Source organism: Orcinus orca, chromosome 11 (genome assembly GCF_937001465.1).
Source record: "Orcinus orca chromosome 11, mOrcOrc1.1, whole genome shotgun sequence".
NCBI classification, from domain to species: Eukaryota; Metazoa; Chordata; class Mammalia; order Artiodactyla; family Delphinidae; genus Orcinus; species Orcinus orca.
This window is the reverse complement of record NC_064569.1, coordinates 74,756,413-74,781,685: the sequence shown is the minus strand read 5'-3', so window position 1 is coordinate 74,781,685 and position 25,273 is coordinate 74,756,413. Positions and strand designations below refer to the sequence as shown.

Here is a 25,273-nt window from a genome sequence, read left to right as displayed (position 1 = left end):
TCATTTATGTTGTCTGTCTCCCTTTATACTTCCCCAATTTACCTGTAAAAGGACCTCTGTACTCTTATTCCACACAAAGTGTTTTTGTCAAGGTCCAGAAATGACCCCACAGTCTCCACTTAGGTAGACAGGGACTTTTCCCCCATTTGTCTGCTCATGTGGCCTCCTCCCAGCACTTGGTGCTCATGACCTTTTTTTCCCCTGTGTCTGATGTACTTCTCCTCTCTTTTTTTTTTTTTTTTTTTTTTGCGGTATGCGGGCCTGTCACTGTTGCGGCCTCTCCCCTTGCGGAGCACAGGCTCTGGACTCGCAGGCTCAGTGGCCATGGCTCACGGGCCCAGCCGCTCCACAGCATGTGGGATTTTCCCGGACCGGGGCACAAACCCGCGTCCCCTGCATCGGCAGGCAGACTCTCAACCACTGCGCCACCAGGGAAGCCCAACTTCTCCTCTCTTGACTTCCATCTTTTAGCTCTAGAAATTCCTTCTTCCTCTTTGGCTTTTCCTTCTAGGTAGTCTTCATGGGTTCCTCTTCTCTTTCACCCGTTCATAAATTGGTGTGCTTTTGTATCCTGTTCTTAGTTTTACTTTCTTTTCAACTATGGCTTCTACTGATTTGTTGCTTTGAGTAATCCCAAAGGTATATAACACACTCTGGAATTTGCTGAGATGTGAACGTGGTTTAATGGGACAAGCGGGTGATATGTAAGAATAAGGACCACCTCTGATGAATGATCCTGGCCAGCCACCCAGAATCCACACTGCTGAGCTAAAACTAAGTGAGCATCACAGAGATGGCTCAAACCCCCTGATGATTGTAAGGGCTCCCTGGCTGGCCTCTCTATTCGCAACTTTAGCTCCATCCTTTACTCTCACCATATTCATCTTTCCAAAATGCAAACCTGATCGGGATCTACTTACTATCCCCTTGTATCAGTCTGTTCAGGCTGCTGTAACAAAATACCATAGACTGGGTGGCTTATAAACAGCAGATGTTTATTTCTCATGGTCTGGAGGCTGGGAAGTACAAGATCGAGGCACCAGCATGGTCAGATGAGGGCCCTTTTGCTGACTCATCGTTGTCTGGCTGTCTTCTCACTGTGTCCTCACATGGTGGGGAGGGCAAGTGACTTATTTCTTTTATAACTGGAAGTTTGTACCTCTTAATCCCCTTCACTTATTTTGCCCACTCCCTAGTAGCCTCCGCCCCTCTGGCCACACTAGTTTGTGTACATGAGTCTCTCTATTTTGTTTTGTTTATTCTTTTGGTTTTTAGATTCTCTGTATAAGTGAAGTCATACAGTGTTTGTCTTTTCCTGTTTGACTTATTTTACTTAGCATACGCCCTCTTGGTCCATTACGTTGCCACAAATGACAAGATTTCATTCATTTGTGTGGCTGGGTAGTAGTCATATATACCACATCTCCTGTAAGGGCAGTAATGACCTAATCACTCCCAAAGTCCCCACCTCCAAACCCCATCATATTGGGGATTAGGTATCAATATATGAATTTAGGGGCTATAAAGGCTCTGTCTACAGCACCCCTTCAGGTCGTCTATACTCATGTTTTCATGCTGCTGCACAGCTCTCCCATCTGGTTGGAATGCCTTCCCTCCCCACTCCCAGTCCACAGTGTGGTCCGTGGGAAGTCCTACCCACTTGTCAAAGCTCATCTTATGCATTACTTTTGTACTCCTTGCCAGCTTTCTAGGCAAAGTACTATCTCACATATGCCCCGTTGCTCCCCACCTCCGATGAGATTATGTATTCCTTTAGTGTATGGAGAGGAAGATTCAAGGACAAAGTTTCTGTCTTCAAGCAAACTGTTCTACCCAGCAACTTACCTCTGTTTTCTCATTGTAAAGCTTCTGCACTCTCTTAATTCCAAATTATTGAATTTCTGTCACTAATTTGCTGTGTGATCCTGTATATTTCACTTAACCTCTCTGAGCTGTCATTTTATCAACTCAAATTCTGTCAAATAATGCTCTTGTTATAACTCAAAGAAACGTACCAAATGCTCTGAGTTCTCCAGAGGAAAGGATATCATAAGCCAAAGATGAAATAAACTGTCATTTATTAAAATAATACTTTTTATCAAACATTTCATTCAGACCCCAACAAAGTGAAACTATTTCCAGTGAACAGTGTGCCCCTCCTTATGTGTCTTTAAAGCTTGAAGCCACTTATAATAAAACAAGTCTTTGCCATGCATTTTTTTTTTCTTGTTCACAAGATTGTCATTCATTTTTTCTCCAATTTCCTTAAATTTTTGAAAAACTCAAGATTCACCTTTTGCTATTTTACTTAGGTCTTTTTCCCCTCAGACAAAAGGAGAGTTTCATGTCAAAGAAGTGAGGAGATAAAAGTTTAAAGTTATATGTCCTTGATCTTGATCTGGAGCTTTCTTATATTATCAGCAGCATTTACTGTCACAACCTGGGGAAAAGAAGTGAAGCAGTAAGAAAGGAGGAATTAGAAGAAAAGAACTGTAGGTACGAATGCCAAGTATCTTTATTCACTTTATTACTCCTAGTTTTAGAATTAAAATCATCTTTTAAAAATCTCATTTTGGTGAGATGGCTAAATGTGTGTGAAATGAATACTTGTAAGAGAAAATAATGGAAGAAGTGTTTCAATCAGGGTGTCTTTCAGTCATAACACTTTCATGTCCCATTGACATTTCCATGGAATATCTCCGTGCATGGAAAACTGATGCTTAGATACTAGGGGTGGGATGGATATAGAGAAATAGAATGTATTGATTACATTTCCTGGGCTATTTGTTTATGTAATTTGTTTCATTTAACCTTTCCAATAACTCTATGTAGTATATTTACCTACTTTTGAATTAAACCAACTAGAACTCACTCTACAGTTAGTAGTAAGTACAGTCCAAATTGAAACCTGGGGTTTTCTGCCTCAAACACCATACCACACTGATGTCCTGTTATAAATATAGAAATAAATGTCCTGGCCTCAAGCAGTTTATAATCCAGGAAAGACTGCAAATGTCTCTGTAAAAAGCAAAATCAGCAGACCACATATTTATCCTATTTTAAGTACTGTAAAAATAACTCCACCTACATGATTATGAAGGTTCAGCCTCACTGCCAATGGAATACCCACTTTGAGTTGCTTTTTCCTTGACAGTGATGCAGACACATAGAGATACTACTTTGCTAACATTTTTTTTTCCAGCAAATAATGTAACGTCACACAGACTTTGAAGTTATCTCTATGAGACTCAGTTTCCACTTGTTAAATTGGGAAGATGGTACCCATGATAGAGTTGCTATAAAGATTAGACAGTTGCTTGATGCGTGCTCAGTTCTCAAACATGATGGTTGTGACCACTTGCAGCAGCCTTTAATGCTGGCATGTGTTTTCATACACTTTGATGTGTTTTGAAGACCTTTGGTGGTAAGTGGGGCTGTGGTCCTAGATGGAGCCTCTGGACTCACTGTTGATGGTGACAGTCAGCCCGACATGTGCACCAAAGTGCTAAGTAATTGGGTGTGGGGAGGAGAGATGCTAGGGTCGGGGAGGTACTGGAAAGAAGGAATCAAGAGTTCCACTAAAAGTACTTTTCAAAATTGAGTCAAGGAATCGGCAGGAATCTATGGGAAGAAAGTGGGAAAGGGGCTGGGGTGCAAGATGAACATTTTTCTCCCAAATTGAACATCGCAGTTCTTGGGCCAACTGTCACAAAATTTTCCTCTCAATGGAGAAATCTCTTTTGAAGGACTAACCTTACAAAACACAAAATCATGACCCATGTTTCCCACCCCCCTTATTTCATGCTTTAATATAATACATTGAAAAGAGAAGTTGTTTCACGTAAACCTGTAGAGAGTCATAATCCATCTGAACCAATCCAAATGAAGGTAAAAGAAATAATCAGGCTCCCATTATGCAAAATGGTGCTCAGTTAATTTATTGCACTGCACTGAATAATAAGCTGTTAGGCTCCACATTACTTTATTCACGTTAGATCCAATAGCTTATTGCTGCTGGAGCTTATTTCATCGCATACAATTCGGATATATTACAATGGAGTAGATATTAGTCCGTTATGAGAGACAGACTTAAGTACTTCATTTACAGGATCTCTCCATTAGGAAAATGGCAAGGGAGAAGAAGAAATGCAAACAAGGTAATGGAAAGAGGGGGATTTATGTGTGTTGCCCATCAACCAGCTCTGCTATGAGTGATTGCTGGTTACCACGCATGGGGCTGGTGCCTTGGAGAAAAGCAATGTTTCCAGTGGGAAGAAAATCCAAAGAGAGTTTATGTTCCTTTTCAGGGAAGTGTTGACATTTTAATTACTTTCTGTTTTCTTTGGAGCTACATTTGAGAATTGGAAGCGAGTTAGAAAAATAAAAATTGGCTTTATTAGAAATCACATGAATTGACATGCAGCCATGAGCTGGAGAAAGTCCAGATTCAGCTCTTGACAAACTCAAGTCTCCAGCAGGACCCAGAGAGCCAAAAAATTCAGCTATTGAAAAACTAACCAGAAGAATTCCTACCAGGGGCATGTCATCTCTGAAAGCAAACCATTTGTTTTTGGGTGCAATCTAATCTTTTCTGGCTTCTGAACCCCTGTTCTTCACTTTTGTAAATTTTTTCCTTTAAACTTTGGTCTCTCAGAGGTTTGTGAGGATACGTAGAACGGGGATGCAAAGCAAAAAGAGAATGATCACGAAGAATTGGAACGAGCTGGGGAAATTGGTGGGTTTAGCATTACTTAGTTTTGAAGGTCATCCGATACTTTTGGTATTTCATCAAAGAAAACTGCCTGTCCAAGTGTTGGTGGAGCCAGAGTAAATGGCTTAGGGAGATGTGGTGTATCTGCACTCTCTCCTTGCACCTGCGATTGCCTAGAATTGAATAAATATTTAGCAAAACCAGGGTATCTACATGTGCTCCAGTATCAGCAAATCTAATAACTGTAACTGGGTACAAGACTGAAGTTGAAAAAAAAATGAACAACTCCAACCAGCATGTTTGTGGTGCCCCAAAGGGTGGCAGCTGAGGACGTAAGCACTTCTTGTCCCTTCCTAAGCCTTCCTAGTCTTACTACATTCCAGGGACAGTGTGGAAACTCCACTAAGCTTAGGCCAGTCAATTCAATAATAAGTGTGTCAACCTGAGTCCCTAAAATATTTCTCTAATATCTATAGTGAGCCACGTGTTTAATCCATAATTTAAATTTTCCAAAAAACCTGTAAGGAGATGTTACTCTTGCCCTTGATAATGTTATTTCTGTTTTACAAATGAAAATAGGCTCGGGCAGGTTAAGTAAATTTATAAGTTATACAAACTTGTATTATAAAACATCTCAAATGCATGCAAAAAGAACATGAAAAAATAGTAAAATGGACCTCTATGCTTATTTGACGTCACTCACTCAGGATCAGTCTGCTTCACTGACATCTACCCCACCCCATTATGTATTCTGAAACAAATCCCAGACATCAGGTCATTTCATCTGTATATCTTCCAATGTGAGTCTCGAAGAGATAAGGATTCTTTCAAATAAAATAACTGCAATGCCTCTATCACACCTAACACATTAACGATAATTCCTAATATCAAGAAATATGGGGGTCTTCCCTGGTGGCGCAGTGGTTAAGAATCTGCCTGCCAGCGAAGGGACACGGGTTCGAGCCCTGGTCTGGGAAGATCCCACATGCCATGGAGCAACAAACACTGCGAACCACAACTGCTAAGCCTGCGTGCCACAACTACTGAAGCCTGCGCGCCTAGAACCTGTGCTCCACAACAAGAGAAGCCACCGCAATGAGAAGCCTTTGCACTGCAACGAAGAGTAGCCCCCACTCGCCGCAACTAGAGAAAGCCCGTGCACAGCAACGAAGACCTAACGTGGCCAAAAATAAATAAATTAATTCATTAAAAAAAAAAAAGAAATATGCAGTCAGCATTCACCTATCCCCAACTGTCTTATAATCTGTTTTTTAAAAGTTTGTTTGAATTCAGATCCAAACAAGGTTCATGCCTTGCGATTGCTTGTGAGTAGCTAAAGTCTCTTTAAATCTGCTGGGTCCTCCTTCTACTCCAATTTTTTTCTTAGGATTTTTGGTTGAAGAAACAAGACTGTTTTCCCTGAAATTTTCTAACAGTCTGATAACAGTCTGAATTGTCCTGATTCTGTTCCTTGAGGTGTTCTTAAGTACATTTACTGTCTTATACTTTGCACTTCCTATACATTTATAGGTAAAGGTAGAGATTTTATTAGATTCTGGTTCCATGTTTTTAGCAAGACTATGTCATAAATTGTAGTATATATTTCCATCAGTAGAAATGTATTTGTGCGTGTGTCATGTTATCAATTATTGAGGAGTTTTGCTTAGATCCATTATTTCATTAGCTATTGCAAAGTTGCGATATCCTGATTTTACAATTTAAAAAGAATAGACTTTATTTTTTAGAGCAGGTTTAGATTCATGCAAAATTGAGTGGAAAATACACATCTATTCCTTCTCCCCTGTCTCCCCCACCAGCCTCAGCATCTTTCCCTATCAACATCCAGCACCAAAGCAGTACATTTTGACAATGAGTGAACCTAAACTGACATGTCATTGTCACTCAAAGTCCATAGTGTACATTAGGGTTCACTCTTCATGTTGTACGTTCTATAGGTTTTGACAAATATATAATGGCCTGTATCCATCAGTGATTTCTTATTATTTTATTGACAGGGGTCCTTCTACAAGGAGAAACTTCCCCTTCATAACCTATTTGGTTATGTGAAGTAAAGTTCATCTAAAAAACCCAGGACAAATGCTTTGTTCTTTTATCTACCAGTTTGCAGAGTAATGAGTTGTTTCTCTCTGGTATCCTCTAAAGTGAACAGAAGCTGTTGTTTTTGCTTTTATTGTTAATATCACTAAGACCTCATGAATTTAAGCATATTTGATATGTTTCAATGCTCTATTGTATATGTATGAATATACATATATATATGCTAATAACTCATTGGTAAATTTCTAGGTTACCAATGTCTGTAAATCTACACTATTTTGCTGTTTTGATTTGAAGAAAGTAATTCTTGTCGTGGTTTAACATTTTATCTTAAAACACTTTTCCACTTACTGACGGTTATAAAGATTCCCCTGAGTCTCTGAGGATGGTAGAAAACCTTGCTTTGTTGCTAGAAAAACAGAAGCAGCTGTTTATATAGACATAAGAGCAGGAAAGAAAGAAGGAAGGAGGGAGGAGGAAAGGAGGAAGAATTGAAAAACAGAGCCAGCAAGTGAGTATTAAAATACAAGCTGATTAATTAGTAGGCTACTGCATAGTCTGGGAAAATTATTGCAGTTCAATTATTTACATGGGGTCATGTGACATTACTGTAACATGGTTAAGCTCAAGGCCTTGAGATTCAGATGCTTGGGTCAAATCTCCAGTTCTGGTCCTTCCTAGTTTTGTCAGCTTGGCCACGTTACTTCTCTGTGCTTCAGCTTCCTCAGTGTAATAGGAATAAAACAGCACAAGTGTGTAAGGATAAAAAAATGCTAGTTGGTTTTGTTGTCGTTGTGATGATGACGTGTAAATATGGGGATATTTACAAAGTAGTGTCTCTTTCTGGACACAGAAGAGAAAGAGAAAGTAAAACTGATATTTGTCGAGTAACTACTAGAGGCAGGTACCAAACTAGCCTCTGTATTATATTATATGATTTAGCAACTTTAATATTTTTTTAATCTGTCACCATTACCCACTATTTATTCTAGCACACTAACTGGCATAGGGAAGAGATACAGTATACCTTTTGTGTGTGTGTGTGTGTGTGTGTGTGTGTGTGTGTGTCTGTGTCTGTGTGTGTGTGTGTGTGAACTGAGTGATACTGTTAGGTGTATTTGACCCATTTTTGATTTTGTGAACATCTGCAAAGAACTTTTACAAGACAGGGGATGGTATGATACTAGCAAAGAACAGAACTTTAAAACTCTGTTAGAAAATCTTAACAACCAATCCCAGTAAAGATGTTCAAGCGCTAAAGTGGGCAGCGAGGCCCTAGTGAATCACATAATTCTAGTATTGTCCTTGGCAAATTGATATCAGTATTCACCAAAATTCTTTCCTTGCACAGGAAAAGAAAGAAAGGAAAGAGGAACAATTTCTGAATCACTCCTCCAACCACGGAAATGATTTTAATTACCATTTCATCTGTTGGCAGGCTCTTCTGGCAGATGTACCTGCAACTTGGAAAGATAACAAATGAACCAATTCCTTGCTCCAGAGTTGACACTGATAGTGCTTGCTGAATTTGCTCTCAGAAAAGAATCCTGGGCAACAATACATCTGGCACTCCATTCGAGGAATTTGTCATGTCGTTGACATGTTCAGCCTCCATTGTCCACACCATCATGACAGCAGGTCCTTTATATTTCAAAGAAATTGCAGTCTGAATTAATATAATTAGAATGTAACTGCTATTCACTGCACAAACTCCTCATTTCTAGGAGTACAGATCCGATAGCACATCTGTGCTCAGAATCTTTCCAGTGATGGCTGCAGGGGAGCAAGCAGATAATAAAATGACAGAATATACCCTCTTTCATTAGCCTCTTTAAGTACTAACTAACGGAAGTATAGGAGAAGAAGAAAACTGTCCTGGGACTTCCCTGGTGGCACAGTGCTTAAGAATCCGCCTGCCAATGCAGGGGACACGAGTTTGATCCCTGCTCCGGGAAGACCCCACATGCCGCGGAGCAACTAAGCCCATGTGCCACAACTACGGAGCCCACGCACCACAAATACTGAAGCCCGCATGCTCTAGGGCCCATGCTCCACAACAAGAGAAGCCACCGTAATGAGAAGCCTGCGCACCGCAACTAAGAGTAGCCCCTCCTCACCGCAACTAGAGAAAGCCTGTGCACAGCAACAAAGACCCAACACAGCCCCAAAATAATTAATTAAAAAAAAAACAAAGAAAACTGTTCTGTCTTTGGCATGTCTAAATAGAAATACTTTTCAAGTTTACCAGTCTGTATAGCACTTTTATAAAATAGGTAGTATAGAGTGTCTGTCTGAAGTAAGAGAAAAAAACGAAATAGGAAAGACAGTTACATGAAGTAGAGTGGATAATTTATGGACAGAATTACAGAATTAAATAGTGATTGGATAATTTCATTCACTCTTTACTACTTCACTTTGAACCGGCAATGCCACTAACCAAGCAATTACTACCAAGTAAACAACAACTTGAGTGCTAGATTCTTGAATTTCATTCTTTGTCATTGTTATGTTTCTACAAATGCTTGACTATCAATATGGTAGAAACTGACGTCAGCATCTTTTTTGGGGGGGATAAGATTGATTTACATTCTCTCAAATAAGTTAACTTTCTCACCTCCAAGGACTCATTTGAGGGGAGCAATGACTTTGATGTATTAATGTGTAGACTGGTGCTCATGGCCTCTCCTCTGAAGAGTATAAAGTTTATCCTTGTGTATGTTAGGGACTGAATGTTTGTGTTCCTCCAAAATTTATATGTTGAAGTCCTAACCCCCAATGTTCTGATATTTGGAGGTGAAGCCTTTGGGAGGTAAGTAGGTTTAGAAGCAGTCTTGAGGTTGGGGCCCCCATGATAGGATTACTGACCTTATAAGAAGAGGAAGAGATACTAGAGTGCTCTTCCCCCTCCATGTCTCTCTGTCTCTGTCTCTCTCCCTCTCTGCCATGTATGGACACAGCAAGAAGCTGGCTATCTGCAAGCCAGGAAGAGAGACCGGGAACCAAATGGGCTGGTACCTTGATCTTGAACTGCCCAGCCTCCAGAACTGTGAGAAATGAATGACTGTTTCTTAAGCCACCCACACTGCACTATTTTGTTACTGTAGACCCAGCTGACTGACAGTGCATAGGAGTCATTTTTTAATGAGCATTAAGAAGGGATAATGGTTTTCATTTTCTTGTTTTTCTTAGAGGTATCTCTTGATCTTCACCTGAAATCCTGTATCATAAATTGCAGTACTAGAAATACAGAGAATGGGTAAGGTAGTACAAAAATAGGGCCAAGGCTTATGAGAGAAGCTTTCAACAGAGGAGTACCAGAGCCCCTTTTAATTTTAAACCAAATACATATTATAAACCAAAAACGTTATGTTAAAGAGCTGTGTAACCTGGTAGACGGGTCTGCAGGGAAGACTTGTTAAGATGCTGATGTCTGGACCCCTTCAGATCCACGGAATCAAAATTTTCAGCTGTGGGGCTGAAATCGCTCAAGTTGAAAACCACTCCAAGTGCTTCTAATGCACCCCAAACCTGGCACCCACGGGCCCATGTTGTCTTTCACCGATACAAATACTCAAGTTTACTAACTGGGTCGATCTTCCTATAGATGATATGTGCGGTTTAAAAAATGGATACATTTAATTTCTATAAATGGAAATCTATTTAGGATGTTTGGGGCTGGTCGTTTTTAGAGGGGCTTCTCAGAACACCTGTCTGTGTACACTCCCCTTCCCCTTTGCCCTAGTTACCCTTGTTTATATTCTCAGTCTGTGTGTTCTGTCTGGGTTAGGAAAATAAAATGGCATCTCAGAGTTTTACTTTGCAAAGAATGCAATAAGGATTTATATTTTAATGTGAAAAATCCTTTAATAGAGTAAATAAATGTCCCTCCCTCCAATGCATTTGTCTTATGACTCTGGATGTTTAAGAATAGGATTGTGTGTTATAAACACACATTTAGACGTCCAAATATATGCACAGATGGAAAATATCAAGCTTGCAGGAAAGGCCCCTCCTCCGAACACAGGGGTTCAGTGGAACTCACCTCTCTTTTCGCTATGGAATATGAATGTCGGCTTGAATGCAGGGCGTTTAGGAAATTCTTGTCCCTAGCCTCCTGACTTCCACCAGCTGCTGGCTCTGACATTGTCTTTTTGATCTCAAGGGGAGTAGGTAGGAAGTGGATTGGGGGCAGGGAGTTCCTATTCCTTGTTTGACCAATGGATTGCAGGATAGACTTGTCATGCGGAAAAAAGCTTGATTTGTCCAAGGGAGGTGATAGTGACCCCCCAGGACCCAGCCTGCCCCATCACATCCCAGAGGACTTTATTCTGAGGTTTACAAGAATAAACTGATTGGTGATTAGTTATTAAACTAAGTGTAATGCATATATAACAATTATTTTCCAAAAGAGAATTTTTTTTTTTAATTGTAAAAGAAGTACACAGCCATGGAAGACTTTGGGGAAAAACAGAGGAAAATGAAAAAAGTAAAAAGGGGAAAAGTTTAGGCTAAGGTGTGATTTTAGAAATAGAGATGTGGATTAGAATCCACTCTTACTGATTGTATACCCTTCTTAAATTAATACTATTATTATCAAGAAATAGATTTAAGTTATGTCTGTTTTCATAATTTATTAACTGAAATTCCCTAATTCTTGCCTTAAGCCTACAAGCATTCTTCCTAGTAGGTAAGAATTATTTAAAAAAAGTATCCTCAGAAACAATTAACGTTCACAAGAAAGTAAGAAGTCTTTGTGGCAATGTTTTGTTTTATTATCGTATTTTTCTCTTTCCTGAAAAACCAATGAAGAATGGCAGTTTTATATGTAAAACAGTAGTTATCCTTTATAAGGATGACATTTTCCTAAAAGCCTAGAAGTATTTCACATTTACAGAAAAACACTCTGTTCCCAAGTTGGATCTGATTAAAATTCAAATCTATATTAACATCTCATTATGTTTTGAAAAAAGTGATCTCTATGCTTAATGGAAAATGCTTGGTGTCTGCCAGCTCTGTTTTTGTGGGTTCCTTAACAAGGCTGTCTGGGGACCCAGGAGGGCTGGGTCACAGCTACATCCTTGTTAAAACAGTCAGCCAGCGTGAATGCAGGCCCTTAGTTTTTCCTTCCTTTCTGCTCTCCCATCCCTACATTGTTTCAGCTGCCAACCCCTAATTTTTCTCTGAAGCAAGGGAAAGGGAAGGGCAAAAATGACTTTGAAAGAATAACATTTATTTCTATGGACTTAAATAGAACACTCAACACAAAACATCCTGTGTTTTCTTTTAATTGATGACACTCTGACTGTAGTAATGGGTGAACTAAAACCTAGGGCTTGCCGTTGGCATAGACGTTGTTTTTGTGGCATTCTACCAGATCAAGGAATGTTGCTTGCTACTTAAAATTACAACCTGGCCCCTGCCCACAGGTACTCCTTGTCTCCTTCTCCCACTGTGCCTTTTCTTCTCTCCATTGTACTTATCACCTTCTAACATGTGTTTATTATGTGTTTTGTTTATTCTCTGACTCCTCTGGCCATAATGGAAACCCATGATAGCAAGGATCTGTGTATTTTGCCATTGTTGGATTCTTTGTTCTAAAAACAGTGCCTGGCACAAAGTAGGCACTCAATAAATATTTGCAGTATAAGTGAATGTACTCATTTCTTCCTCGGTGTCCTTTCCCATACAATTATGCGGAAAATAACTGGTAAAAATAGGATATAAAAATCCTATAAATATAATATGTTTATACCTGGTAGGTGTATTTGAAAGTATACCTCTGTTTGGAGTTTATGTATCTTAGTTGGTAAAGAAAAGATAAAAGAGATGGATAAAAGAGAAACATCTCCTTGTCACTCTCTATCTTCTTATTTCGCTTTATTTTTCTTCCAAGCGTGACTCCCTGACACTCCAACATGATATATATTTCTCTGCTTATTGCCTACCACCTCTCACTAGAATGTAAGCATTTGAAGGGAAGGAACTTTGTGTATTTCATTCACTGCTATGGCCCCATTGCTTAGAACAGTGTCTGGCACAGAGTAAGCCCTCAACACTTATTTGGTGAGTAAGTGAGTGTGTGGATGAGTGATGGAGACCATCCAGGCCTGGCCCAGGTGCTGTAGGGACTCTACAGAGTGATTGAACACCAAGACCTTGGTACTTCTGAGGTGGATGGTGGGTAGAGAGATCAGAAAGGGAAAAAGACGACCAAGGTGACCCTGACATTTAAAATTTTCCATTCATAGTGAAAAAGACATCCCACCCATTATGTATATGTGGTATAGTATGAGCCTAGGGACTGTGGTTTGGATCCTGGACCATCCATCTATTTTCAGATAAGCCGAAATAATTTCTTCATTTCTTGCTGTCACATTTTCATTGTTTGTAAAATTAAAGCAATGTTACCTAATCCATGGCTATAGTGGGAGGATAGAAAGGGCCTGACGCATAAGAGTTGGCTAGTAAATGTTTGCTATCATTGTCGTCATCATCATCCTGGGGGTTGGCAGACTATAGCATGTGGGCCAAACCCAGCCTGTGACCGGCTTTTGTAAATACAATTTTCTTGGAATATAGCCATGCCCATTCATTTTCTTATTGTCTGTGGCTGCCTTCTCACTGTAACAGCAGAACTGAGGAGTTACAAGAGACTGTATGGTCTGCAAAGCCTAAATTTTTACTCTCTGGCCCTTTACAGAAAAAGTTTGTGAACCTGATCTAAAAGATGGTAGATCAGCAATATAACTAAGCCCACAGTCCAGCAAAATGTGGTCCACGGACCAGCGTGATTCACAAACTATTTGTTACTGATCCGGGACATACTAAGTACGGAAACTAAGAGTAAAGTATTTAGAAACGTCTATAACAATTTGATGTGCTGTTGACATCCAAGTGTATGATTTTGGTTTATACAAAAGTCTTGGTTTATGACAGAGGAAATTAAAAAAAAAATTCCTTGGCCCTTCCCATTGGAATGGAATCTGGTGTTTTGTAACAGGATTTTGTTGTATTGCTAACGTAGTGAGATATATTCATGTGGTTTCAGATGAGAATATCTAGGGTCCCATCAGGTGGGAGTGACGAAGGGGTCCTGAGATTGCAACTGACCTGGAAACGTTGATGAGTGAGCCCATTAACAACGTCACGCAAATGGATTTCACATGTGGATGGATGGGCAGCCACAGTTCACTTATCAGCTAATACAGTGGTACTGTGTTGCTTCATATCTGAGAGAAGGCGACCACCTCAGGATATTATGTGTGTCTCATACATGTATATAAATGAACTCCTTTTGAGGTAAACGGATTTTAAGTTGATAATTCATCTTCTGTGAACAGTAAGCCAACAACTTTCCTGGAAATCTAGCAAAACAACAGTTCTATGACCAGCCTTATGCTTTGTTGCATGTGCGCTTAAAAAAAGCAGACTGACTTTTTCCTTTTCTGTTTTAGAAGTGGTTCCAAACGGTAAAGTCTGCCAGAAAAAACAGACCAACTCTCAGGAACAACAATGCCCATTATGTGTGGGGTGGAAGCTGCCAGACTTTGATTTCTGGCCAGACATTAACCCCTTTGGTGTCTTAGGGGAGAAATGACAAGTCTGAATCCAGACGCTTCCAGGATTTTAACAGTCACTTATAGTGTGAGACCAGGCGATTTATAATAACGTGTGCAAAAAAAAGGGCTATTGTGAGAAGGAAGTACAAGTTCAAGGCCACATCTCCTTGTTTCCTGAATTCTGCCGTAACTCATTCTGGCAAACGGACATGGATTCGATCACCTCTGCTGTTCCCTTTGCAGGCCTGCTGGTCATGGGTGAGAAGCGCCGTGCTCTTGCCCCGTGCCTCACCTGTGTTTTCAGCTGGACGTCGCCAGGGCCAGTTCGGCACTCTCAGAGCTAAACACGCGGATTCCTTGAGGCCACCATTTACAGTAAAGCTGCTAGAAAAGAGAATTCCTGCAAACTCTTTTGTGATCGGTTTCTTTCCCTTGTCATATGCCCCATAGGTTGACGGGCTGTATCCCATTTTGAGAGCTCGGATAAGCAGAAAGCAGTGCAATTTATAGTAGGAGGATGATTGTATGTGTTCTGTGTATATACGTGTGCATTTCATTTGTTCCTTTACTTTATTCAATATGTATTTGTTGATAGTCTACTATGGGATGGCTGGGGATACTAAGTTAATTACAATCATCATAATAGCTACCATTTATTGAGAGCTTACTTTTCTCAATGTCGGTATTATGTTAAACATTTTACATACATGCAGTTTAATTCACTTAATTCTTTAAAAAAATCTTTATAAAATAGCCCCATTTGACATATTAGTAAAATGAGTTCCAGAAAAGTCAAGGGCACATGGCTAGTTGATGACAGAGCTAGGATTCACATCTAGATCTGTCTGATATAAAACCTATTTCCTCATTCATTTAGCTAAGTTGCCTTCCTAGAAATGAATACAAATATCAAAAGGCATTTACTCAATTTCTTGGAATTCACATTCTGGTTGGCAAGAAAGGCATGTGATGCAGAATGGAAAAGGCTATCACACAGCTATGTACATGAGTAACTAATTCTGTTGGAGAGTGGGAGAAGGTGGGAAAGGGTTAGAGGAAGGCCACAGAAAGAAACTAGTACTTGAGTTATGCCTCTGTGGAGTGGGATACTCAAGAGGGAGAGAGATTCAGTTGGGTGAGCTTCATTGTGTAGGAAGAGACCTGGACTTACAGAGTGATTCCGTGCACAGAATAGTGGGAATAGCAGTGGGAGATTCTTTAAGATTGCTTCTCTACTTATCATGTCCAGATCTCTGTCCTCTTTGCTCTTATGGCATTGCCATGTCTTACTAAAAGGGGACTCAGGGAGAAAAGAAGTTCAGCCTGGGTAAATTAGAGGTGGTGATCACTGTTATGGTGACCACAGGAAAGAGAAACAAAGGTAACCTGTCTCTCTGCTCACTGCAATGGTGGGACGCTTATAGGATGACCGTTTCACGGATGAAGGTATCAACCAGCCTGGAAGTGAACCTGAAAGCTTTGGCTGTGTTTTAGTACCAAGTGAAGGGAAAAAGGAGCGGATATACGTTGTTCTTTTCAATTGTATGTTTGACCCTGAAGGACATGGCTGCCTACCTCTTTTGCCAGAGATACGGGGACAGATAAAGAACAGAAATAGCATCCACCAACAACCCTACGTGAAGAAGACTGTGTTAAAGGCAAGGGTGTAGCTGAACACTGGGAAATAAAGTGATCACCTATTCGGTCCCAGCCAAGGGAGCAATCCAGCTCCAAGAAAAGGAGGACAATGGTGTTACAGCCAGGATGCTTCGGAGCTTTGGGCTGTTCTGTTTAGAACAAATAAAAAGCAATCAACATAGATGGAGCCCACACTGTTGGCAACCACAATTCTCTGGGGTTTCACTTTGAGAAGTTGAGACTTTGAAATTTGGGGGGTTAAGATTTCAGACTGGAATGATCCCCAGATTGTTCATTTGCAGTAATAATTCTGGGTTTTGTGCATATTTTTAAAAGGGTTACTGGGCTTTCCTATATTCATTGCCAAGCCCTCCCAGCCTCCAAATCTTCCTATAAAATGCTTCTTCTCTAGGTTTTAACCTTATGCTGTGACTGAATATGATTATGGGATATTTACATGCATTCTTGTCTATTGTATCAAAAGATCATGAAAAAAATGCCCATCATTAAAGCCCCAAAGTGATTGGATTGGCATGGGGACCGGGGATGGGGCTGGCATGGGAGAGAGGATCCGACTCTGAGATTTCATGAAATCCAAAACAATAGGACAGCTGCTTTTCCTTAAACAGATTATTATTATTATTTCTACCTAGACAGCTTGATAGCAGCCATTATCTTCTTTCTGGGTGTCTTATCAAGTTCCGGCTGTGTGCAGCATGGGTGATAAGGAATGAGAAATGTCACCCAGGGGATTGCCAAGGATTATTTCTATGCACTGCTGTTCAGCAATGGCCAGTCCCTTAGAACTGAAAGTAGTCCTATTGTTCACGCCAGGCGGTTGCTATTCTGACAACACCAAGAGAGCAGAAAGAGGATGTAGCTGCCATTGTATGAAAGATTGAAATTTCATTACTCGCAGCTCAAGTTCAAGCAGTCTTGATTTTGAAAAGCAGCATCATCATGGAATATCTTTGAAGAGGGAGAAGACAAAGGAAGGAAAAAAGAATAAAATGAGCTCAGGGCTTTTCAGGACTATGAAGGAGTATTAAAAAAAAAAGAGAGGGAGAGAAGTATAATATTTTCAATCACCGGAACTTAAAATGCCAGGCATATAAAGCCTCAAAGGAATTGAATATCATCATATAACCATTACCTGTGATCCAATTATTTAATGTAAAGACTCCATCCTGCATATTACTCACCAGAAAATAGTTAATTTACTGGATTTCTGTTTAATTGTCTGTTTTCTATTAAGTTCTTGAATGAAATTAATCTGTTGATATTGGAAAATTTCCCTTTGCTTCTCAATAAAAAAATAAATGTTTGATTGTAGAAGTAGATGTGCTGGCTTTAAATATTTGAGGGAAAAATACAATCTTAGTACTGTATTTTTATCTTCCTAGAGAAAAGACTGCATAGAAAAAGACAAAAGCGGGACTTCCCTGGTGGTGCACTGGTTAAGAACCCGCCTGCCAATGCAGGGAACACGGGTTCAAGCCCTGATCCGGGAAGATCCCATATGCCACAGAGCAACTAAGCCCCCGTGTCACAACTACTGAGCCTGCATGCTACAACTACTGAAGCCCGCGCACCTAGAGCCCGTGCTCCGCAACAAGAGAAGCCATTGCAATAAGAAGCCCGCGCACCATGACGCAGAGTAGCCCCCGCTCACCGCAACTAGAGAGAGCCCGCGTGCAGCAACGAAGACCCAAAGCGGCCAAAAATAAATAAATAAATTTCTTAAAAAAAAAAGAAAAGAAAAAGACAAAAGCAACAACTAAAGTGTATGACTAACCTGTACTATATTCATATAGAATTTCCTCCCAAAGTGTTCAGCGTACCTCCGTCATCTTTATACACAGTGTTAGGGTCATGCTGATATTATCATGTAAGCTGCTTGGAAATGAGCCAAAGAAAATTTTTCCAACATCTTAAATCACTATTCTGAAATTAGAATTTCAAATGAATAAAATGCTTTGCTCTTAAACCAACAGCTTCTGAAATTAGATTTCAGCGGTGGAATCGTTAAAGATGAGGGGTGGGAGGGGTTGGGAAGGTAAAGAGCAAAGAGAGGCTACAGAGGAAGGAAGGGGGATGTGGGAGGAAGGGAAGGGGTCTGACTCCCTTGGGGAGTGTGAACTCCCGGAGGGCAAGACCTGCTCTTGATGTTTTTACAACACCTCGGACAGAGTAAGTCTCAGGAGGTATTTGTTTAGTGAGAGGTGTGTAACAATATGGTTTCAGTGTTAATGTATCCAAAGGCACATTCTCCTAACTAGACAAGTTCCTTTATTTTTTTTTTAGCCATTAAGCATTTATTAGGAAGCCTAGAGCATCTCCAGCTTTTTTTTTTTTTTTTTTTTTGCGGTACGCAGGCCCCTCACTGCTGTGGCCCCCTCCCGTTGCGGAGCACAGGCTCCGGACACGCAGGCTCAGCGGCCATGGCTCACGGGCCCAGCCACTCCACGGCATGTGGGATTCTCCCGGACCGGGTCACGAACCCGCGTCCCCTGCATCGGCAGGCGGACTCTCAACCACTGCGCTACCAGGGAAGCCTAAGCATCTCCCGCTTTAATACACATATGAATTATCTGGGGATCTTGTTAAAATCCAGATTCTGATCCAGTAGGCCTAGGAGAGGGTCTGAGATTCTCCATTTCTATCAAGCTCCCATGGGATGCTGATGCTACTGGTCCATAGATGCACTCTGAGTGACAATGTACTGGTGTAATACATGGGGGAGCTGGCCTGGGAGTCATGAATTCGAGTTCTAGTTCTGATATTAACTATCTATGTTTTCAAGACAATTGATTCATTTCTTAGCCTTGGTTTCCCTATCTATATAATGAGAGGGTTGCAGCTATGTAATTTCTAGGGTTCTTACAGACTTAATACTTTATTTTATTTTATTTTTTTATTAGTATATAGCAGAGTTTTTATTTTTCTTTTTATAATTGAAGTATAGTACAATATTGGTTTCAGGTGTACAAAATAGTGGTTTGACATTTATATACATTGTTAGTTTCTGCTTTATAACAAAGTGAATCAGTTATACATATACATATGTTCCCATATCTCTTCCCTCTTGCGTCTCCCTCCCTCCCCACCCTCCCTATCCCACCCCTCCAGGCAGTCACAAAGGACTGAGCTGATCTCCCTGTGCTATATGGCTGCTTCCCACTAGCTATCTACCTTACGTTTGGTAGTGTATATATATCCATGCCTCTCTCTCGCTTTGTCACAGCTTACACTCCCCTTCCCCATATCCTCAAGTCCATTCTCTAGTAGGTCTGTGCCTTTATTCCTGTCTTACCCCTAGGTTCTTCATGACATTTTTTTCTTAAATTCTATATATATGTGTTAGCATATGGTATTTGTCTTTCTCTTTCTGACTTACTTCACTATGTATAAAAGACTCTAGGTCTATCCAGCTCATTAAAAATAGCTCAATTTCGTTTCTTTTTATGGCTGAGTAATATTCCATTGTATATATGTGCCACATCTTCTTTATCCATTCATCCAATGATGGACACTTAGGTTGTTTCCATCTCCAGGCTATTGTAAATAGAGCTGCAATGAACATTTTTGTACATGACCCTTTTTGAATTATGGTTTTCTCAGGGTATATGCCCAGTAGTGGGATTGCTGGGTCATATGGTGGTTCTATTTGTAGCTTTTTAAGGAACCTCCATACTGTTCTCCACAGTGGCTGTATCAATTTACATTCCCACCAACAGTACAAGAGGGTTCCCTTTTCTCCACACCCTCTCCACCGTTTATTGTTTCTAGATTTTTTGATGATGGCCATTCTGACTGGTGTGAGATGATATCTCATTGTAGTTTTGATTTGCATTTCTCTAATGATTAATGAAGTTGAGCATTCTTTCATGTGTTTCTTGGCAGTCTGTATATTTTCTTTGGAGAAATGTCTATTTAGGTCTTCTGCCCATTTTTGGATTGGGTTGTTTGTTCTTTGTTATTGAGCTGCATGTGCTGCTTCTAAATTTTGGAGATTAATCCTTTGTCAGTTGCTTCATTTGCAAATATTTTCTCCCATTCTGAGGGTTGTCTTTTGGTCTTCTTTATGGTTTCCTTTGCTGTGCAAAAGCTTTGAAGTTTAATTAGGTCCCATTTGTTTATTTATTTTTTTTATTTCCATTTCTCTAGGAGGTGGGTCAAAAACGATCTTGCTGTGATTTATGTCACAGAGTGTTCTGCCTATGTTTTCCTCTAAGAATTTGATAATTTCTGGCCTTACATTTAGGTCTTTAATCCATTTTGAGCTTATTTTTGTGTATGGTGTTAGGGAGTGATCTAATCTCATACTTTTACATGTACCTGTCCAGTTTTCCCAGCACCACTTATTGAAGAGTCTGTTCTTTCTCCACTGTACATTCCTGCCTCCTTTATCAAAGATAAGGTGACCATATGTGTGTGGGTCTATCTCTGGGCTTTCTGTCCTGTTCCATTGATCTATCTTTCTGTTTTTGTGCCAGTACCATACTGTCTTGATTACTGTAGCTTTGTAGTATAGTCTGAAGTCAGGCAGCCTGATTCCTCCAGCTCTGTTTTTCGTTCTCAAGATTGCTCAGGCTATTCGGGGTCTTTTGTGTTTCCATACAAATTGTGAAAATTTTTGTTCTAGTTCTGAGAAAAATACCAGTGGTAGTTTGATAGGGATTGCATTGAATCTATAGATTGCTTTGGGTAGTAGAGTCATTTTCACAATGTTGATTCTTCCAATCCAAGAACATGGTATATCTCTCCATCTATTTGTATCATCTTTAATTTCTTTCATCAGTGTCTTATAATTTTCTGCATACAGGTCTTTTGTCTCCTTAGGTAGGTTTATTCCTAGATAGTTTATTCTTTCTGTTGCAGTGGTAAATGGGAGTGTTTTCTTGATTTCACTTTCAGATTTTTCATCATTAGTGTATAGGACTGCAAGAGATTTCTGTGCATTAATTTTGTATCCTGCTACTTTACCAATTTCATTGATTAGCTCTAGTAGTTTTCTGGTAGCATCTTTAGGATTCTCTATGTATAGTATCATGTCATGTGCAAACAGTGACAGCTTTACTTCTTCTTTTCCGATTTGGATTCCTTTTATTTCCTTTTCTTCTCTCATTGCTGTGGCTAAAACTTCCAAAACTATGTTGAATAAGAGTGGTGAGAGTGGGCAACCTTGTCTTGTTCCTGATCTTAGTGGAAATGCTTTCAGTTTCTCACCATTGAGGACGATGTTGGCTGTGGGTTTGTCATATATGGCCTTTATTATGTTGAGAAATATTTCCTCTATGCCTACTTTCTGCAGGGTTTTTATCATAAATGGGTATTGAATTTTGTCAAAAGCTTTCTCTGCCTCTATTGAGATGATCATATGGTTTTTCTCCTTCAATTTGTTAATATTGTTTATCACATTGATTGTTTTGCATATATTGAAGAATCCTTGCATTCCTGGAATAAACCCCACTTGATCATGGTGTGTGATCCTTTTAATGTGCTGTTGGATTCTGTTTGCTAGTATTTTGTTGAGGATGTTTGCATCTATGTTCATCAATGATATTGGCCTGTAGTTTTCTTTCTTTGTGACATCCTTGTCTGGTTTTGGTATCAAGGTGATGGTGGCCTCGTAGAATGAGTTTGGGAGTGTTCCTCCCTCTGCTATATTTTGGAAGAGTTTGAGAAGGATAGGTGTTAGCTCTTCTCTAAATGTTTGATAGAATTCGCCTGTGAAGCCATCTGGTCCTGGGCTTTTCTTTGTTGGAAAATTTTTAATCACAGTTTCCATTTCAGTGCTTGTGATTGGTCTGTTCATATTTTCTATTTCTTCCTGATTCAGTCTTGGCAGGTTGTGCATTTCTAAGAATTTGTCCATTTCTTCCAGGTTGTCCATTTTATTGGCATAGAGTTGCTTGAAGTAATCTCTCATGATCTTTTGTATTTCTACAGTGTCAGTAGTTACTTCTCCTTTTACATTTCTAATTCTATTGATTTGAGTCTTCTCCCTTTTTTCCCTTAATGAGTCTGGCTAATAGTTTATCAATTTTGTTTATCTTCTCAAAGAACTAGCTTTTAGTTTTATTGCTCTTTGCTATCGTTTTCTTCATTTCTTTTTCATTTATTTCTGATCTGATATTTATGATTTCTTTCCTTCTGCTAACTTTGGAGTTTTTTTGTTCTTCTTTCTCTAATTGCTTTAGGTGCAAGGTTAGGTTGTTTATTAGAGATGTTTCCTGTTTCTTAAGGTAGGATTGTATTGCCATAAACTTCCCTCTTAGTACTGCTTTTGCTGCATCCCATAGATTTTGGGTTGTCGTGTGTCCATTGTCATTTGTTTCTAGGTATTTTTTTATTTCCTCTTTGATTTCTTCAGTGATCACTTCGTTATTAAGTAGTGTATTGTTTAGCCTCCATGTGTTTGTATTTTTTACAGATCTTTTCCTGTAATTGATATCTAGTCTCATAGTGTTGTGGTCGGAAAAGATACTTGAATCAATTTTCTTAAATTTACCAAGGCTTGACTTGTGACCCAAGATATGATCTATCCTGGAGAATGTTCCATGAGTACTTGAGAAAAATGTGTATTCTGTTGTTTTTGGATGGAATGTCCTATAAATATCAATTAAGTCCATCTTGTTTAATGTATCATTTAAAGTTTGGGTTTCATTATTTAGTTTCATTTTGGATGATCTGTCCATTGGTGAAAGTGGGGTGTTAAAGTCCCCTACTATGAATGTGTTACTGTCGATTTCCCCTTTTATGGCTGTTAGTATTTGCCTTATGTATTGAGGTGCTCCTATGTTGGGAGCATAAATATTTACAATTGTTATATCTTCTTCTTGGATCGATCCCTTGATCATTATGTAGTGTCCTTCTTTGTCTCTTGTAATAGTCTTTATTTTAAAGTCTATTTTGTCTGATATGAGAATTGCTACTCCAGTTTATTTTGGTTTCCCTTTGCATGAAATATCTTTTTCCATCCCCTTACTTTCAGTCTGTATGTGTCTCTAGGTCTGAAGTGGGTCTCTTGTAGACAGCAAATATATGAGTCTTGTTTTTGTATCCATTCAGCCAATCTGTGTCTTTTGGTGGGAGCATTTAGTCCATTTACATTTAAGGTAATTATCAATATGTATGTTCCTATTCCCATTTTCTTAATTGTTTTGGGTTCATTATTGTAGGTCTTTTCCTTTTCTTGTGTTTCTTGCCTAGAGAAATTCCTTTAGCAGTTGTTGTAAAGCTGGTTTGGTGGTGCTGAACTCTCTCAGATTTTGCTTGTCTGTAAAGCCTTTAATTTCTCCATGAAATCTGAATGAGATCCTTGCTGGGTAGAGTAATCTTGGTTGCAGGTTTTTCTCCTTCATCACTTTAAATATGTCCTGCCAGCCCCTTCTGGCTTTCAGAGTTTCTGCTGAAAGATCAGCTGTTAACCTTATGGGGATTCCCTTGTGTGTTATTTGTTGTTTTTCCCTTGCTGCTTTTAATGTTTTCTTTGTATTTAATTTTTGACAGTTTGATTAATATGTGTCTTGGCATATTTCTCCTTGGATTTATCCTGTATGGGACTCTCTGTGCTTCCTGGACTTGATTATTTCCTTTCTCTTATTAGGGAAGTTTTCAACTATAATCTCTTCAAATATTTTCTCAGTCCCTTTCTTTTTCTCTTCTTCTTCTGGAACCCCTATAATTCGAATGTTGGTGCGTTTAATGTTGTCCCAGAGGTCTCTGAGACTGTCCTCAGTTCTTTTTTCTTTATTCTGCTCTGCAGTAGTTATTTCCACTATTTTATCTTCCAGGTCACTTATCCGTTCTTCTGCCTCAGTTATTCTGCTATTGATCCCATCTAGAGTATTTTTAATTTCATTTATTGTGTTGTTCATCATTGCTTGTTTCATCTTTAGTTTTTCTAGGTCCTTGTTAATGTTTCTTGCATTTTGTCTATTCTATTTCCAAGATTTTGAATCATCTTTACTATCATTATTCTGAATTATTTTTCAGGTAGACTGTCTATTTCCTCTTCATTTGTTAGGTCTAGTGGGTTTTTATCTTGCTCCTTCATCTGCTGTATGTTTTTCTGTCTTCTCATTTTGCTTATCTTACTGTGTTTGGGGTCTCCTTTTTGCAGGCTGCAGGTTCGTAGTTCCCGTTGTTTTTGGTGTCTCTCCCCAGTGGCTAAGGTTGGTTCAGTGGGTTGTGTAGGCTTCCTGGTGGAGGGGCCTAGTGCCTGTGTTCTGGTGGATGAGGCTGGATCTTGTCTCTCTGGTGGGCAGGTCCACGTCTGGTGGTGTGTTTTGGGGTGCGTGTGGACTTATTATGATTTTAGGTAGCCTCTCTGCTAATGGGTTGGGTTGTGTTCCTGTCTTGCTAGTTGTTTGGCATAGGATGTCCAGCACTGTAGCTTGCTGGTCGTTGAGTGAAGCTGGGTGCTGGTGTTGAGATGGAGATCTCTGGGAAATTTTTGCCGTTTGATATTATGTGGAGCTGGGAGGTCTCTTGTGGACCAGTGTCCTGAAGTTGGCTCTCCCACCTCAGAGGCACAGCACTGACTCCTGGCTGCAGCACCAAGAGCCTTTCATCCACACGGCTCAGAATAAAAGGGAGAAAAAGTAGAAAGAAAGAATTAGTAGAAGTAGAAAGAAAGAAAGAGAGGAAGGAAGGAAGAAAGAAAGAAAGAAAGAAATGAGGGAGGAAGGAGGGAAGGAAGAAAAAAGAAAGAAAGAAAGAAGATAAAGTAACATAAAATAAAGTAAGATAAACTATAATAAATTATTAAAATGAAAAAATAATTATTAAGAAAAAATATTAAAAAAAACAAACAACAACAAAAAACGGACGGATAGAACCCTAGGACAAATGGTGGAAGCAAAGCTATACAGACAAAATCTCACACAGAAACATACACATACACACTCACAAAAAGAGGAAAAGGGGAAAAAATCATAAATCTTGCTCTCACAGCCCACCTCCTCAATTTGGGATGATTCGTTGTATGTTCATGTATTCCAGAGACGCAGGGTACATCAAGTTGATTGTGGAGCTTTAATCCGCTGCTTCTGAGGCTGCTGGGAGAGATTTCCCTTTCTCTTCTTTGTTCTCACAGCTCCCGGGGCTCTGCTTTGGATTTGGCCCCGCCTCTGCGTGTAGGTCTCCGGAGGGCATCTGTTCTTTGCTGAGACAGGACGGGGTTAAAGGAGCAGCTGCTTCGGAGGCTCTGGCTCACTCAGGCCGGGGGCGGGGGGGGAGGGGCACAGAGTGCTGGGCGGGCCTGCGGCAGAGGCCGGCGTGACGTTGCACCAGCCTGAGG

At 39.8% G+C, this 25,273-nt stretch overlaps 1 long non-coding RNA gene across 1 annotated transcript in view; it reads left to right on the top strand.

Annotated features, from left to right (window-relative positions):
* LOC125960543 (uncharacterized) overlaps positions 1 to 16,782 on the top strand; it is a 31,844-nt gene extending 15,062 nt beyond the window's left edge. The window contains exon 2 of the long non-coding RNA XR_007470322.1: positions 8,208 to 16,782. This is a non-coding gene — a long non-coding RNA (uncharacterized LOC125960543). The remainder of the gene's footprint in view (positions 1 to 8,207) is intronic.
* Positions 16,783 to 25,273: the final 8,491 nt, after the last annotated feature.